This window comes from Odocoileus virginianus, chromosome 30 (genome assembly GCF_023699985.2).
Source record: "Odocoileus virginianus isolate 20LAN1187 ecotype Illinois chromosome 30, Ovbor_1.2, whole genome shotgun sequence".
NCBI classification, from domain to species: domain Eukaryota; kingdom Metazoa; phylum Chordata; class Mammalia; order Artiodactyla; family Cervidae; genus Odocoileus; species Odocoileus virginianus.
In genome coordinates this window covers 38,890,400-38,909,066 of record NC_069703.1, presented here as the reverse complement: position 1 = coordinate 38,909,066, position 18,667 = coordinate 38,890,400, and positions in this window count along the sequence as shown.

Sequence of the window (18,667 nt, the reverse complement as noted above, 5' to 3'; positions counted from 1 at the left end):
TAAACATGCTGGAGAGCTGTAAACACCACAAACCTAAATACAGGTCACAAGGCTGAAACTGGGCCTAATTAGACCTGAAACCAAAGAAAAGAATTTGGCTTCTCCAGCTGGCTCTCCTATGGACTTTTGATGGTTTATTGCAGCTGGATTACAGGCACTTCCGAAGGTACTGAGAGTCCTGTGGTGAGTCTTCCAGGAAGTTCTGGATAAGAAGCACTTTCCAGACTTCAAGACGGCAGAAGAGAAGTGCAAGAGTCAACTCTGAGTCAAGCTCAAAGGTAGTAGATTGAGGGACTGACTGATTAACTTACTAAAAGTGACAAGACCAGTGGGAAAAACTAGCTGTTCTGCCCCAAGGGTGAGGAAAAATGTCTCAAATTGCAAACACTTATGTCTATGATGTCCCAACAGACTTCATTGATTTTCAATCAAATCATGACAAAGACACCGAAGACATAGATTCTTCATTTGAGAAGCCCAGTTGGAGGATAAGGTGTGGAGAACTGTGGAAAAACACCCTTTATCCTTTGATTCTCTGCACAAAGAACACCAGTTACAGGAAGAAGAGAGAAGAACTGCAGACAGGTGAGGTGCCCTTCAGGTTCAAGGTGCACCCATTGCCTTAATTTGTCATTCTTAATCTGCTAGAGAAGAAGGTGAAGGATACAACCAAGCCTGAGCCTTTCTGCCTGAAGACAGAAGAGGGGCCCTGAAGGCCCAGATTCAGAATTACGAGCTGGAGGAAGAACTAAGATGGCAGAAAGCGGCAGCTTGCTTCGAGGCTAGTCCAAACACCACCATCTACCTCAAGCCCTTTTGTAGGGAAAGAGCAAATTAGCCAAGATGGCGTGGTCAGGCCCTTTCTCTCTTGCCCCACATTTTGTAAATAATAATTATGTAACATCTGAGCTCATTTATAGCACTGTGCATGCGCATCAGGAGGTACTTGCTTGGTCAAGGGCTACTGTTTTTCTTTAAGCATATATGAGCTTTACCTGGAAAGCCCTGGCTGGCTATGTTATGGTTATGTGAAGTTATGGCTATTGCTATGGTTGCTGCGTCAGCCAGGAGAGAGACTACATTATGTTACATTATGGCTGTGTTATGGCTTCCGCAGGTTATGTGATGTTATTTATGGCTGCTGCTACAGCTGCTTTGTCAGCCAGGAGAGAATTAAAGGAGTCTGCAGTTCCTACTGCTCCTTGCATCTTCTTCCAGCCTCTTAGCTCGTGTCTTGCCTACCCTGGATTCAAAGAATAGTTTGGCACAGTGAGACACAGGCTGTAGCTCACCAGGCTCCTCTATCCATGGAATTTTCCAGGCAAGAATACTGGAGGGGGTTGCCATTTCCTACTCTAGGGGATCTTTCCGACCCAGGAATTGAGCTTGTGTCTCCTGTGTCTTCTGCACTGGCAGGTGGATTCTTTACCACTGAGCCCACCTGAGAAGTGCCTGCTAACCAGTGGACTGCCAGGGAATTCCCTTTTTAAACTTTTTTTTAATGACATTTACTCAAATTTTAGCTGGCATTTCAAAAGTGGCATTAAAAAAAGAATGAGTAAAACATGGGTGAACAATATGGTAAAACTTGGACAAAGGCTCAGGAGTTATAGGGGTGGGTTTCTGTAAAGATGTGAGGCCTGGCGCTTGGAGTGGAGCTTGCGTCTGTCTGTTGTCGCTACCCAGCTGTGCAACCTTGGGCAATTCACTTCCCCTCTCTGAGCCTCAGCTTCCTTTTTTATAAAATAGAGTTAAAAATAGTACTTTCTTAAGCGGGGGAGGTTGTAAAAATAAAATGAGATGTTTATGAAACACAGCATAGAGCCTGGCTTATTGTAAGCAATCAATAAATGATAGCTATTATTATTACACTTTATATCTCTCATTTGAGCAAACACATTCTATCTTAATGAATATATTTTGTGCATGTCTGATCCCCCAAAGTAGATTATAAACATCTTGAAGGGAGGAATCATGCATTTCCTTTTATATATTTGTGTCTTAGACAGCTCAGGCTGCTGTAACAAAATATAAACAAAATGGCTTATGAACAACAGAAATTTATTTTACATAGTTCCGGAGGGTGGAAATCTGAACTTAGGGTTCCAACATGGTTGGGTTCTGATGAGCGCCCTCTTAAGGTTGCAGCTTGCCAACCTCTCCTTGTAACCTCACAAGGTGAAGAACAGAGAAAACTCCCTCTGGACTCCCATTAAGAGCACTAATCCCTTTCACGAGGTCCCTTCCTCTTGACCTCATCTAACCCTAGCCATTTCTCAAAGGCCCTTCCTCCTAATACTGTCACATTGGGTAGTAGGGTTTCACCATAAGGATTTGGTGAGGGGGGACACAAAAATCTGTCTACAACAATGTACTTTATAGGTGGGTGTTCAAAAATGTTGAACACATCAAAATGACTACCAATTATTGAACAGTTGCTATACATAACTTTATACTGTATGTGTGTAAATATGTCAAATACCTCCCAAAGGTAACTATTACCATCTCCATTTTACAGAGGAGGAAAAAAAAAAGAGGTTCAGAGAGGTGAAGTGACTTGCCCAAGGCTGAATCGCCAGCAAAGGGCAGGACTCAGATTCAAACTCAGTTCTTTCACTTATAAACCTGTCTCTTTACCATGTCTCCCTCTGAATTCATGGGCTCTTTCTCCACAGTGAATTTCCTCAATTATTACAATTAATGGCACCAAAGAAGGAGAAAACGTCTTACATTAATGCTTCCTAGCCCATCACTAGACTGGGCTCCGAGGAGTAAGCCTAGTTCTTGGCCAGTCTTCATCAGAACAGCAGACCGTCAACATGGATTGCAGGGCACACTTACCCATACACAATTCCTGCATCAATTTTCTCAAATAGTCTGATATAAATCGACAGACCTGTCTTTCTGTTATCTGCAATGCTAGGATATCAACCTTAGTTTACAAACGAGTTAATTTCCCTAGGAAAAGCTGCTTCCTGTGTGCATAGCCCTCAGGAAAATGTATAACTGTTCTTTTCAATCTAGTTGTGTCCAGCATCCTTATAAGTTCATGCCACTCCTCAGAGTAAAAACCAAAGTTCTCACTATGCCTACACAATCTGCCCTCATCACCTGTTACCTCTCTGACCATTTCCATCTGTGTGTGTCCCCGCCCCATCCTCTCAGCTCCAATCACACTATTCTCATTGGTCTTACTTGATCATGTCAAGGAGGCTCCTGTCTTAATTGTGGTACAGTCAATCCAGAGCGCTCCTTTTCTACTGAACTGCAGGATTCACTCCCTTGTTTCCTTTTGGTCTCTTCTCACATCTTTACTAGGCATGCCTTCCCTGATCACCTATTTCAAACTGTAATCCACTATCCACCCTGTATTCCCTCACACCCTGTTGTATTTTTCTTCACAGGACATTTGACTAGGTGATATACTGCCTATTTACCAATTTATTTGTTTATTTTCTCCTCTCCCCATTAAAATCACAAGTTCCATGAAAGCAGGGTTTTATTTACTGCAGTATTCCCAGCTCCCAGACTGATGCCTGGCATAATGCATACACTTAATAAATACTACTTTTATTGAGAGAATGAGTTGAAGAGAAGAGAGGTTACCAGAGGGGTTATTAAATGCTTTTCTTGGTCTCCTAGGTTTAGTCCACCCTGAATTCAGCAGGAGAACCTAAGTCCTTAAATTCCAAACTAGGAACACTGCATCTTTCTTCTAGATATGTGTTGTCTAATATGACAGCAGTAAACCACATGTGGTTATTAACCACTTGAAAAGTGCCTAATTCAAATTGATTTAAGCTCTCAGTGTAAGATACACATTGGATTTTGAAGACTTACTATGAACAATATCGATAATTTTATATATTGATTACATGTTGAGATGATATTCTGGATACTTAGAGTTTAATAAAATATATGATTAAATTTAATTTCACTTGTTTCTCATTATTTTTTACAATGAGGCTAGAATATTAAAAATTGCACATGTGACTCACATTCTATTCCTATTGGACAGCACTGCTGTAGGATCTAGATTTGAAGATATGGATTTAAAGCCTGACTGATCTAGGTTTGAATCTTGACTACTGTTTACATGGCCTTAGGCATGTTATTTACATTCCTAGGCCTTCAGCAGTGCTTGGCACATACTGTGTATTGTAGGTATGCAATGAATCAGAGCTATCATTAGGAGAATGGTTTAGGAACTGCAGAATGTTTAATTTGGAAAAGACTTGAGAGGAAATAACATCTGTCCTCAAGCACATAAAATTATAACAAAGCCAGCAAGCAAAGAGTATAGAGGAAGAGGAGGGAAATAGCTTACTTTTATTGAGCATCAGGTGTCGTATACTTTATACTCATATATCTAATTTAAACCTCACAAGAATGCTACTTTAAACCACTTAATAAACAAGGGTACAGAAACTAAGTTATTTGCTAATAACTGGTAGAGTCAGGATTACAACCCAGATCTGTCTGCCTCCAGAGATTTTGTCCTGAGCTTATTGTCCTGAGCTGCTCTGGATCCTAAGAAAAATTTATTTTGTGTAGTTCCAGAGGACAGGATTAGAAATGATGGGGAAAAATTATAGACAGATTTTGGCGCTATGTAAGGAACAATTGGTCACAGTGATGATGTTTAGTAATGAAAAGGTCTGCTTGGATAAGTAAATTCCTTTCCAGTGGAAATATTGAAGCTGAGATTATGGTAGAAAGAATTCTTGCCTGGAGTGGCAGATTGAACTCTTATATTGCTTTGATTCTTGGACAATAGCCACTGTTAAGCCACAGCATTTACTTAAAAACAGTTTTAAGCAGTTGAGAAACACCTCCATATACAAGCACATATGTCTGACAAATATAGACACAAAGTACATCTTAGAGTTGAAAAAATAAGATAGTTGAAACTTATGATTCATAATTTATAGAGAACACCTAGCTTTAGTAATTCTTCCCCTCTGGATTTTTTTTTCTATTATGAAAACACCGACATCATTATTAATAGTAACCATCATGAGCAAAACACCCAATGACAAATAATAAATAATACAATTCTGGCTCTAAAGGTGTTTGGTTTGCAGAGAGACAGATAAAACGCCCCAGGTTATTTTGTGCCTAGTATTCTTCTTTGGCTGCTGACTCAAGAGTTCACCTTCTTACCCCACCCTCGTATGACAGGCAGCATCAGCCAATTTAACCTCTTAAATCTTAAGGCGGGGACCTAAGAAAGTCTGTTGCAGAAGAGTAATTGGCCTATTTACTTGCTGCTTTCCACTTAACCCGGCCAACCCAACCCCAGCCTCTGGTTGACCAGGTGTCAAGGTGCCTCAAGGGGATAGGCTATAATAGTTAATGTATTACACATATCCATAAAAGATTAAAGATTAGCTCTGTTTTAGCTGAACTGTAACTGTCTGTTTGGGTTTCTCCCCTCTCAGGTCTGTGTGGGGAAGTCAGTGTTGTTTTCTGTCTGAGGATAATTAACCCACTGGGTCTCAGATTTCCTAGACGAGGCCCCTTTAGTGTGGGCTTACTGTGTAGTGTACCAGACTCTGGGGTAAGCACTTTCAGTGAATCCGGATCACTCATTTACTCCCCACACCTGCCTTCTGAAGCAGGTGGTGTTCTTCCAGTCTCATAGCTGCAAGAATTGTGAGTCTGCCATGTGGTATCTTTGGAAGTAAGAGTTTCAGATCCCCTAAGATTTCGTCATTAACCCCTTCTTTGAGTTAGAGGATTATACACTATCAACTCAAACCGTTCTTGTAGGGCACTCTGCATATAGCCCAGAGGAGCTAAAGAAGCCCAAGGGTGCTCCATGGAGAAGAAGGAGGGCCAGGGTCAACACACTAGTGCTTAGCACACAGGATGGACCCTGGAGTCAAGCTACTTGGGTTAAAATTCTATCACTGTCTAGCCATATAAGCTTGGGCAACTGGTTTTACCTCTGTGAAGCTCACGTTCTCATCTCTCCAGTGGGGACACGCTAATACTTCCCTTTAAGGTTGTTGTGAGGATTGGCTGATACATTTGGCACATAGTAAGTATCAATAATAATTTTAACTATTCTCATTTTAATTTCAGGAGTTGGATTCTATTAAACGTGGGTTAAAAACAAACATGGGTCATATTTGGATCCAGTTGCACACTGGTGTGTGGCCTTGAACTGGTCACTTAATTTCTCTGAGTTTGTTTCTCTACCTGTAAAACAGGGAAATAATCCACTTGACAGGATTGCTATGAAGAGTACCAATGGCACATACATTGTGTTGAGCATGTAACTGGTGTTTGCAGACAGTGCCTTCAAGTAGCTTGCTTGTGGAGGCAGGGCAAAAACATTAAAAAGAGAACAAATAAAAATAAAATTTTAAGGAGATCATATACGAATGCATATATGTGGAATCTGAGAAAAAGTGGTATAGAGGATCTTATTTACAAAGCAGAAATAGAGACACAGATGTAGAGAACGATCGATGGATACCACGGGCGGAAAGGGATGCGATGAACTGGGAGATTGGGATTGACTTGTATACACTATTCATACCATGTATAAAATAGATAACTAATGAAAACCTATGGAATAACGCAAGGAATTCAGCTCAGTGCTCTGTGGTGACCTAAATGAGAAGGAAATCCAAAAAAGAGAGGATATATATGTACGTATGGCTGATTCACTTTGCTGTTCGGTAGAAACTAACACAACGTTGTAAAGCAACTATGCTGTAATAAAAATTTGTTTTAAAAGTTTAAAAAAATTTAAGGAGAATGACATGTCCTTATACAAGCACAGCAAGGCAAGTTGTGGCATAAAGTTTAGCCAATATTAATTGTGCGCCTGCTTCAGGCCAAGCATTGTACTGGGCTCTTAAAATACAAGAATAAGCAAGACCAGCAGAAACTAACACAACATTGTAAAGCAACTATACTCCAATAAAAATTTTAAAGAAAGAGCAAGACAACCTAAATCCCTCCCCTGACAGGCCTACATTTTAGAGATCAAACATTACATGCCATTAAAAACAGTTACAAAGGAAATAATGTGAAAAATGCATATGATGTCAAGTTTAAAAAGCCAGTTACAAAATCCTATGTATGGTGTGATTTTAGCTATATAGCCTCCAAAGCATCTCTGCACAGAGGGGAAAAATCTGTAATGTCAACAATAACTGATTTTGGTTAATGAAGATGGAGATTATTTTTCTTCTATTTGTCTCTGTTTTCCAAATTTTTTTCCCCAAATTTTTGATGAACATGTGTTACCTAAAACGCTTAAAGCAAGTCACATGTCCATCAACAGGTCAGTGGATAAACAAGATGGGATATATTCATCCAACACAATAGTATTCAGCAATAAAAAGAAGAACAAAGTACCGATAAATGCAACAAGATAGATGACTGTAAAAACACTAAGTGAAAGAAGCCAAACATGAAAAAATATATAGTGTGTGATTCTATGTACAAGATATTCTGAAACATACAAACTAATCTATAGTGAAATAAATGTGATCTCTGCTTGCCTGGAGTAAGGAATGAGAAGAATTAATTGCAAAGAGACACAAGGGAACTTTTTGGGAAGATGGGAATATTCTCTCTTTTGATTGTGGTGGTGGTTACTAAGGTGTGTATATTTGTCAGAACTGATCAGGCTGTACCTTTAAATGGGCGTATTTGAATTGTATGTAAAAGTCTTGCAATAAAATTGATTAAAATAATGAAAAATTTTCCAGTTTTTTTCTGGTTACAAGAGCATTTCATGCTTATTGTAATAAATTCTGATATTTTATTTTTTAAGATTTTAATTTATTTTTAAATTAATTGAATTATTTTAATTGGAGGGTAATTACTTTATAATATTGAGGTGGTTTCTGCCATACCTTGACATGAATCAGCCACGGGTGCACAGTTGTCCTTCCGTCCTGAACCCCCTCTCACCTCCTTCCCCATCGCATCCCTCTGGGTTGTCCCAGAGCACCAGCGTTGAGTGTCCTGCTGAATGCATCGAACTTGCACTGGTCATCTATTTTACATATGGTAATATACATGTTTCAATGCTATTCTTTCAAATCATGATTTTTTTTTGAAGTCTTTGTTGAATTTGTTACAGTCTTGCTTCTGTTTTGATTTTTTGGCTATGAGACAGGTGCGATCTTAGCTCCACAACCAGGGATCAAATTTGTACCTCCTTGCATTGGAAGGTGAAGTCTTAACCCCTAGACCACCAAGAAAGTCCCAGAAATTCTAATATGTTAGAAAAAGTTCAAATATTTAGGCAAAGTTTACAGTCTCCATCTTGAGAAATTGGAAAGTCACTGCAAATCTAAGCACAGGGTTTGGTACACGATAAATGCTGATTTAAAAAACAAACAAACAGAGTAAAGAGAATTAACGCCATGAGGAAGCTAGGAGAATGAATAGAATGTTATACCGAGTAAGAACTATAGAAATCCAGGAGAAGCCCTGTGGAGAATAACGTCCTCAGGGATGGCAGGACAGGTATGTGACCTTTCTGAGATCCCCACAGGTGGGAAGGAAGTGAGACTGGAGATCAGAAGAGGTGAACTGATAAGGAATTGTATTTCACTGGCATTTCTAGTTGCTCTTAGGGCTCTGGCTTCCCATTCCCTTGGGGGAAAGAGTGAGACTGTGGCAATGACAAAAATCATGATGGCAGAGAAAAGCTGAAAACAAATGAAAGAGGAAGTTGGCACAGGGTTCTCGATATGACCAAGTCAACCAGGGAGCTAATTCCCAACATCCTTGTCCTTCCTGTGACTGGCCAGTATTTTTGATTGACTGATTGTCCTTTGTGAATAGAATGGTATCAGTCAGCAATTACACACCAAGAACCCAAAGAAAGTCCCACCTTGGCATTATTTGGGGATGCAAAGTGGTGTAAGACCCAGGCCCCCGCTCCCACCACAGTGGGAATAAGATGACTAGTAATGACTCCTAACGTGAAGTTCACCAAGTGCTTTTCATTCGCTTCAGTCCATTCTCCCACCATCAGGGATAAGAGGTAAGAGGAGATGTTTGGCAGAGGACAAAGAGACAGACACACCTCACCCATGCTGAGATGCCAACTCCACCTCCTGTAAGCCGGCTCATCTCAGGCGGTGACATCCTCTGCCATGGCCACTGTGAAGATGAAAGGACACGTGTATGACACACCTAGCACAGTGGCACGTAACCCAGTAACTGCTGGTACTGCGGTCATCCCAATTTTACGGATAAGGACATGGCTCAATGGAAGTCATAAGAAAAACAAACGTAAGAAAGAGCTGAGGCTTCCTGAGAAATCTCCAGGTTGGAAGACTCATTCACTACTGTTGTCTGCTCTTCCCCTAGAATGGGCTGTTTAGGAAACAGAGACCATGCCCAAGGGGTGACTTAGGGAAAGACCTGCTGACATGAAAGCACAGGATCACAGACTTAAAGATTGTCAACTCTGGGAATTCCCTGGCTGCCCAGTGGTTAGGATTCGATGCGTTCACTGCCAGGGCCCAGGTTCAACCCCTGGTTGGGGAACTATTATCCTTCCTACAAGCCACCCAGTAGATGTGATCAACTCCCTCTCCACCACTCCACAGAACAGACAGGGAACCCAAGGCCCAGCAAGCAGAAGGGACTTGCCTAAATCACTCAGCATAGAATAGCAAGCCCTGAACCGTGGCCAGATTTTACTCTTGCTCCTTCCTTCTGAACCCAAGTTCTCTAGTCATACAGACTTGGGTTCAATTCTTGACCCTGAGTAAGCTGGAGAAGGAAATGGCAACCCACTCCAGTATCATTGCCTGGAAAATCTCATGGACAGAGAAGCCTGGTGAGCTGCAGTTCGTAGGGTTGCAAAGAGTTGGGCACAACTGAGTGACTAACACTAACTAACTAAACTAGCTATGGGATGTAACATCTCTGACGCTCACTGTCTACATTGGTAAAATTAAATTAAACATCTCACTGGTTTACTATAAATATTAAATTATATGGTGCATGTGGAGTGTGCAACAATTTAAACATGTGTACATTTCCCATTTTACAGAGGAGGAAACGAGCCTTGTTCAAACTTCCCTTGGCTCAGGATTGTACCCATGGTCAAAGAGTGGGCCTAGAAGACACTGAAGAAATTTCTGGATGAGGACTGGATGGGCACGGGGTGAGACAAGCTCTCTTGGCCCTGTCAGTGGGAACCACCTTTCTTCCCAGGAACTCAAGATGCTGGCCATCCATAGTGATCTTCCCTGCCTCTGTGGCCTGCGTGCATAAACAGGTTGTGAAACAACCTGGGCGGTGACTCAGCCTGGGGCCTGTTCTGCTGGTCAGTGCAGGCAGGCTGGGGTGTTTGGCTGAGCTCTGAAAGGACATCGTGTCTGACAAACATGTTGCTTGTCAAAGCCTTGACGGGAGTGTCAAGCACAGACTGTGAACTCTGGTCCCTGAGGCATCACAGATGACTGAACTGGGCTTCTTGAGATGTAGACAACATCTCCGGGTTGTTATTCTGGTCTAACAACCACCCAGGGCCGATGTCATGAAGATGGGAACATGTTAGAAGCTGGGGAGCCTCCATTTCTCAACAGGCAGCTTGATGTAGTGGCTAGGGTCTGAGCTTTTGGTGTCCTCATACGGAACTGAGTTCAGATTCTGATCCTGTTTGCTATTGTCCTTCTGACCCTGGGCAGGTGGCTTACCCATGCTAGGTTTCAATGTCCATATTCTGTATAAAGCCCACCTTGCAAAGTTGTCTTTTCAAGATAAAAGATGTAAGTTTCCTGAAGCATAGAAAACTTTCTGTACATTGTTATTATAATCCTGTACCCAAATCTGCCTCTTTCTCCACTCTGGACTGGAATTGCCTCCCCACCCCCTCAGCTAAGGGTTTACATTATGGTGGCCCTTTCCCACTCAGCCAGAAGTGGTGAAAAAGCAATCGGTATCACTGTCACAGATACATACCCAAGGGCAGTTATACCATTACCTCTGTATTGATTAACTACACAAAATTAAAAGATGCTTGCTCCTTGGAAGAAAAACTATGACAAACCTCAATAGCATATTAAGAAGCCAAGACATCACTTTGCTGACAAAGGTCCATCTAGTCAAAGCTATGGTTTTTCCAGTAGTCATGTACATATGTGAGAGTTCAACCATAAAGTGGGCTGAGCACTGAAGAATGGGTGCTTTTGAATTGTGGTGCTAAAGAAGACTCTTGAGAGTCCCTTGGACAGCAAGGAGATCAAACCAGTCAATCCTAAAGGAAATCAACCCTGAATAGTCATTGGAAGGACTGATGCTGAAGCTAAAGCTCCAATACTTTGGCCACCTGATAGGAAGGGCCAACTCATTGGAAAAGACCCTGATGCTGGGGAAGACTGGGGGCAGGAGGAGAAGGGGGTGACAGAGGATGAGATGGTTGGATGGCATTCCTAACTCAATGGATATGAGTGTGAGCAAATTCCGGGAGATAGTGAAGGATAGGGAAGCCTGGCGTGCTGCAGTTCATTGAGTTGCAAAGAGTCAGATATGACTTAGCAACTGAACAACAATTGATTAGTGGATTTATTTCCTAATATTAGAAGAGAAAGAGACATTTTTAACCAAGGGATGTGGTGGGCTGAAAACTGTCCCCCAAAGCATCCAGATCCTGATCTCTGGAACCTGTGAAGGTTACCTCATATGGCCAGAGACTTTGTAGATGTAATTAAGTTAAGGATATTGAGATGGAGAGATTACCCAGGTATGCCTTAAATGTAATCACAGGTATCCTTGGAAGAGGGAGATAGAGGAATATTTGACTGCAGAAGAGGAGTAGGCAATGTGATGACAAAAGCAGATAGGAGTAATGTGATAGCAAGTCAAAGAACGCAAGCTGCCACCAGAAGCTGGAAGAGGCAAGGAATGAATTCTTCCCTGTAGCCTCCAGGAGAAATCAGCTCTGTCAAACCTTGATTTTAGCCCCAAGCATGCGTGTGTGCTCAGTTGATTCAGTCATGTCTGATTCTTTGCGAACCATGGACTATAGCCCACCAGGCTCCTCTGTCCATGGGATTCTCCAGGCAAGAATACTGGACTGGGTTGCCATGCCCTCCTCCAGGGGATTTTCCTGACCCAGGGATCAAACATGCATCTCTTGTGTCTCCTGCATTGGCAGGCGTGTTTACCACTACTGCCACCTGGAAGGCCCCTTTAGCCCCATAAGATTCATCATTTCTGCTTTCTGCTCCCCCCCCGTCCTCCCACCCCCAGAACTGTACGAGTATATTTCTCTTGTTTTAAGGTACTAAGTTTCAGATCACTTGTTACAAAAGAAATAGAAAACTGATCCAAGGTTGTGATTGTCTTACTAATTATAAAAATCAATACCTGTGGCACTTCAATCTGCCTGCCAATGCAGGAGACACAGGTTTGATTCCTGATCCGGGAAGATCCCACATGCCCTGGGATCTAAGTCCATGCTCCTAGGTCCATTCTCCGCAACTACTGAGGCTGTGCTCTAGAGCCTGGGAATGCAACTACAGAAGCTCTTGTGCCCTAGAACCCATGCTCTGCAACAAGAGAAGTCACCACAATGAGATGCCTGAGCGCAGCTACTAGAGTAAAGCCCAAGCCCATGCAGCAACAAATATCTGAAAAATAAATAAAATATTTATAATATTTTATAATTATATAAATAAATAAAATAAAATATATAAATATATTAAAATAAATAAGTAAATTTTTATTAAAAATAAAGATATTTTTAAAAATAATAAAAAGGAAGAAAATATTGTCACATGCTACAATGTGAATCAACCTTGAAAACATGCTGAGTGAAGGAAGCTGATCACAAAAGGACTATATATTGTATGGTTCCATTTATATGAAATCAAAATAGACACATCTAGAAGGACAAAAAGTACATCAGTGGTTGCCTAGGACTGGCAGGATATGAGGGTTGAGGGGTGATGGCTAAGAGATGATGCAGTGATTTTTTGGGGGGAGGGAGGAATGAAAATATTCTAAAATCTATTGTGATGATGATTACACATCTGTGAACATGCTAAAAACTTTTGAATTGTACACTCATAGGGTATGTGAATTGTGTCTCAATAAAGTTGTTCAAAATAATGCTAAGAGGGGACTTCCCTGGTGGTCCAGTAATTGAGAATCTGCCTTCCAATGCAGGGAATGTGGATTTGAGCCCTGGTTGGAGAACTAAGATCCCACATGCCGTGGGGGGAGAGCCCAAGTTCCACAACAAAGATCCAGCACAGTCAAAATTAAAAAGAAAAATGCTAAGAGCTAACACTGAACTCTTGCCAGACACTGTGCTATAGTTTAAGAGCCTTCTCACTTAATACTGGAATAATAATATAGTAAATAACCTTAGCACTGGCTACATCCCAGGCACTATTTTTAAAGCATTTTATAGAGATAAATTCCTTCAATCCTCGTATAAACTCAATAAGGTAGATTATCCCATTCTGAGATAAGAAGACTGAGGTACTGAGAGGTTGAGTAATTTGCCCAAGGTCAAACAGCTTGTAAGTGGTAGAACCAGGATTTCATCCCAAGTCACAGACTCCCTTGCTGGAGATCTTAAAGATTTTGTTTGCCTGCAGTCATGCTTGCACGAGGGGACTGGTCCCTAGACTGGCTGATTGGATCTAAGGAACTTTCTATTTCCTAGCACTAGTCCTTTGCACTGATCAGCTATACTTCCTGTATCTTCATAACTGAGTTCCCATTTTAGTTTAAAACTTAACAGATTTGTTACTTACGCTTGAAAGGACCCTGATTCAGAAAATGGCAAATCCCACCCACACCGGGGCAGAAGAGGGGCTTCCTGTGACCTTGTAACCCCAGAGCATGTTCTACAGACCCTGGCACCTGGGGGCCCCCAGAGACCACATGCTGGAGAAGACTAGTCTATGTGTTCCAATGTGTAAAAGTCCTGTGAATATTGCTTTTAATTAAAAATAAATTATACTGTGGGTTTTTTTAAAAAAATAGTGTACTATTACTAAAATTCATTCACAGACAATAGAATAAGTATTTTACTAAAATCCTGGCCTCCGAACTCTGGAAAAGAGTTTGCCAGTTTCTTAAAAACTAAGCACGTAACTATCATACAACCCAGCCATTGAAAACTTTTGTTTTTATCCCAGAAAATCAAAGACTTGTGTTAAGACAAAGCCCTGTAGGTGAATATTTGGAGCAGCTTTATTAAGTGAGTGAAAGTTACTCAGTCGTGTCTGACTCTGCTACCCCATGGTACAGAATACATGGCCAGAATACTGGAGTGGGTAGCCTTTCCCTTCTCCAGGGGATCTTCCCAACCCAGGGATCGAACCCAGGTCTCCCACATTGCAGGTGGATTCTTTACCAGCTGAGCTACCAGGAAAGCCCTCCAGTTTTATTGGTAGTAGCTAAAAACTGGAAACAATTCAGATGTCCTTAAATAGTTAAACTATGTTGTATCTATGGAATACCACTCAGTTTAGAGAACTACTCAACAGTGAAAGGAAAAGAAGATACTGATACACGCAATGACCTTGATGGAATTTCAGAGAATTATGCTAAGCAGGGAAAAACTGATCTCAGGAGGTTACACTTGGTACAATTCATTTGTATAACATTCTTGAAATGGCAAATTATAGAAATGGACAGACTTTGATGGTGGTCCAGTGTTTGAGACTCCAAGCTCCCAATGAGGGCATGGATTCAGTCACTGGTTGGGGAACTAAGTAAGATCCTGTGTGGGTGGCCAAAAAAAAGTATAGAAATTAAGATCAGGTTAAGGCCAGGGGTTAAGAAGGGGATGGAGGCAGGAGGGAACTGGATGTGGCTATAAAAGGGCAATGTGAGGAATCCTTGTGGTGACAGAATATTCTGTGTCTTGACTGTATCAGCGTAGTGATAGTGTGCTATAGTTTTGCAAGATGTTACTATTGTGAGAAACTGGGTAAAGGGTACATAGAATCTCTTTGCATAGCTTAAAACTGCATGTCTATAGCTGTCTGAAAATTAAAAGTTTAATTTGATCTGGCTTTTAAAAATATTTTTATTTATTTATTTGGCTTAGTTGTGGCATGTGGGATCTAGTTTTCTGACCAGGGATTGAACCTGGGCACCCTGCATGGGGAGCGTAGAGTCTTAGCCGATAGTCTACCAGGGAAGTCCCTGTTTTGTTTTAAGAAAAGTTTTAATTAAAAAAATCCTGGGCGTTATAGTCAAATCATGCCTCCACGCTTTATCAACTCTGTCTTAGAGTACGTTACTCTTCCTCTCTCACCTCAGTATTTATTCATTTTATAGATTTTTTCTGGGTGAGAAATAAATGATATTGTGCATGTAAAATGTTAAATACAGTATCTGATACACTATAAGAGCTTAAATTATTCCACTACTCTCAACGTTTGGCTCAATTTCTGTTTTTAGCTGCAAGCGAATTTCTGTTTTTAGCAACATCAAGGGAGTATCATTTCAAATATACCAGAATGGTTGTAATCAAATAAATAAATGAAAGCAAAAACAAAAACAAAAAGGGGGAGAAATAACAAGTGTTGGTGAGAATGTGGAGAAATGGGAAATCCTCATACATTGCTGGTGGGACTGCAATACAGTTCAGCCTCTGTGAGAAATAACCTGGCATTTCCTTAAAAAGTGAAACATAGAATTACCACATGACCCTGAATTTCCACTCTTAGATATATACCCCAAATAATTGAAAACAGACATTCTAACAAGTACATGTAGACATATGTTCATAGCAACATTCACAATAGCCAAAAGTGGGAACAGTCCAAATATTCATCAGTGAGTAACTGGATAAACAAATTATCATACATATGTGCAATAAAATGTTATTCAGCTGTAAAAAGGGATGAAGTAGCAATACATGCTACAACATGAATGAATCTCAAAAAGCATTATGCTACATGACAGATGGTCATATATTGACCAGACCCCAAATAAAATATTGTTATGATTCCATTTATAGGAAACTCTCAGAATAGATAAATCCACTGAGACAGAAAACAGATTGGTGCCTCCCAGGGGCTGAAGGAAGGAGGGAGGGTGGATGAAACTGTTTATAGAGTGGAAGGTGTTTTACTCTGGAGTGATTAGTATATTTTGACGTTGAAGGTGGTGGTTGTATAACACTGTACTAAATGTACTAAATGCCACTAAACAATGGCATGTAATGTGATTGAATTCAAGGAGTTAATTGTGTGTTATGTGAATTTCATCTCAAAAATTATCTTAAAAAATTCATGGGATGGCTTAAGAAAAATTGCTCTCTCGTTTGATGAAGTCCTGAGGTAGTGAAGCTCTAGAATTATTTAGTTCAGTGGTTCGAAGACTTCATCATAGACCCCAGTTCTTTCCACCTCTCAGTGTTTCCATTCTTAGCCTGTTGGCATTTTCTCTTTCATGGTTGAAGTACGGTTGCCACAGTTCCAAGCACTGTGTCTAGACACAATTGTTGTTGTTGTACAGTCACTCAGTCGTGTCCGGCTCTTTGTGACCTCATGGACTGCAGCAGGCCAGGCTTCCCTGTCCATCACCAACTCCTGGAGCTTGCTCAAACTCTTGTCGATTGAGCCAATGATGCCGTCCAACCATCTCATCCTCTGTTGTCCGTCCTCCTCCTGCCTTCTATCTTTCCCAGCATCAGGGTCTTTTCTGATGAGTCAGCTCTTCAGGTGGCCAAAGTATCGCAGCTTCAGCTTTAGCATCAGTCCTTCCAATGAATATTCAGGGTTGATTTTCTTTAGGATTGGCTGGTTTGATCTCCTTATAGTCCAAGGGACTCTCAAGAGTCTCCTTCAACCACAGTTCAAAAGCATCAGTTCTTTTGCGTTCAGCCTTCTTTATGGTCCAACTCTCACATCCATACATGACTAGTGTAAAAACCATATCTTTGCCTATATAGACCTTTGTTGGCAAAGTAATGTCTCTGCTTTTTAATATGCAGTCTATGTTATAATACATGGTTTATTTTATAATTTTATAAGTATAATGTTAGCTGCAATAATAATTTTGTAATTGAAAAAATAATTTTATAATTTATAAATTTATAATTGTCCATTTGTTTCTTATTATTATTTGGTTGCACTGTGTCTTTGCTGCTTTGCACGGGCTTTCTCTAGTTGTAGCAGGAGGCCTACTCTGTTGTGGTGCTTGGGTTTCCCATTGGGAGGGCTTCTCTTGTTGCAGAGCATAGGCTCCATGAGCAGGGGCTTCGATGCTTGCAGCACATGGGCTCGATACTTGTGGCATAAGGGCTTAGTTGCTCCATAGCATGTGGGATCTTCCTGGACCCAGGGATCTAACCAGCATCCTTTGCACTGCAAGGCAGATTCTTAACCCTTTAATCACTAGGTAAGCCCATAACATGATTTTAATGACTGAATGACATTTTAAGTTCTGCAACCTAATGAAGCCTTTCTAGTTTGTTTTGGCATGCTTAAAATCAGATTCACAGAAGGACGTAAGTGCTGACCCAGAGAGAAAGCAATGGAAGATGGCAGACTGATTTCTCGGAGTCTCTGTCTCCTTAACTCAAGGCGAGAACTCGGATGTCCTCTTTCGGTGAGAAGAGGGGTCTGGTAGGTACTCCCTTTCCTTTCCTGCACTTTGAGGCTCTTCAGCCCTGTGGAGCTTCCTTCAGTGATTGTCTCATTGCCTTCCTTTACTGTCTTGCTGGTTGTTTTCTCCTCCCTTTCATAACTCTCTCGAGTCTATGTAGAATTCCTTAGAATATTTGAGACTTCTTATAATTGTATCAATTAGAATTCTTCTAGTTGCAAGGGACCAAAAAACCAGCCCCCTGTAACTGAAGAGGATAGGTGAAGACATCAGACATATCTGCATTTAGAGACTCAAAAACAAACCTAAAGAATTTCTCAGCACTTCCCTGGCGGTCCAGTGGTTAAGATTTCACCTTCCAATCCCTGGTTGGGGAGCTAAGATCCCACATGACTTACCAAAAAACCAAAACATAAACAGAAGCAGCAGTGTAACAAATTCGATAAAGAATTTAGAAATGGTCCATCAGAAAAAACTTAAAAAAAAAAAAGAATTTCTCTCTCTCTCCCTCCCTCTATTACTCTATCTCTGTATCTGTCTCTCTTCAATCTCTAAAATTTTATTTTCCTTTCTCCTGGGTTTCCTGGTGAAACACAGCTCCTTTTCCCCCAAAAGTTCCAACAGATGTGCTGGAGAGAATTCTCATTGGCCCAGCTTGGGTTATATGTCCATCTTTGTACCAGTCACTGTTGTGCTCTAATTGGTTAGATAGACCAGACTCCATTGTGTGCCCTCATCTAGAGAAATAAAGATGGAGTTGAGCCCACCAGAGCTTTACAGAATGAAAGTAGGATAAGTGGATCTCTAAAGTACAAGAGCATGCAGTTTCCAAAAGATGGAAAGGAGGCTGGGTGGGTAAATGCCCACATCCTTTCCAGGATATTCAGCGCGGTACTCAGTTTGTCCCCAACAATGTGTCCGTGGGGGTTGTTTACAACTCATTATCCATTCTGATCAGCTGATGCCTGTGCCCTTCCAGGTTTTAACTTTTTGAACATCTCCTCTGCCCATTCCCATCAAACAGTCTTACCGCAATTTATTAATGTTCTCAGCCAGGTCATCTGTTTCTGCCCCATCAGCACACATCCTATGGCTC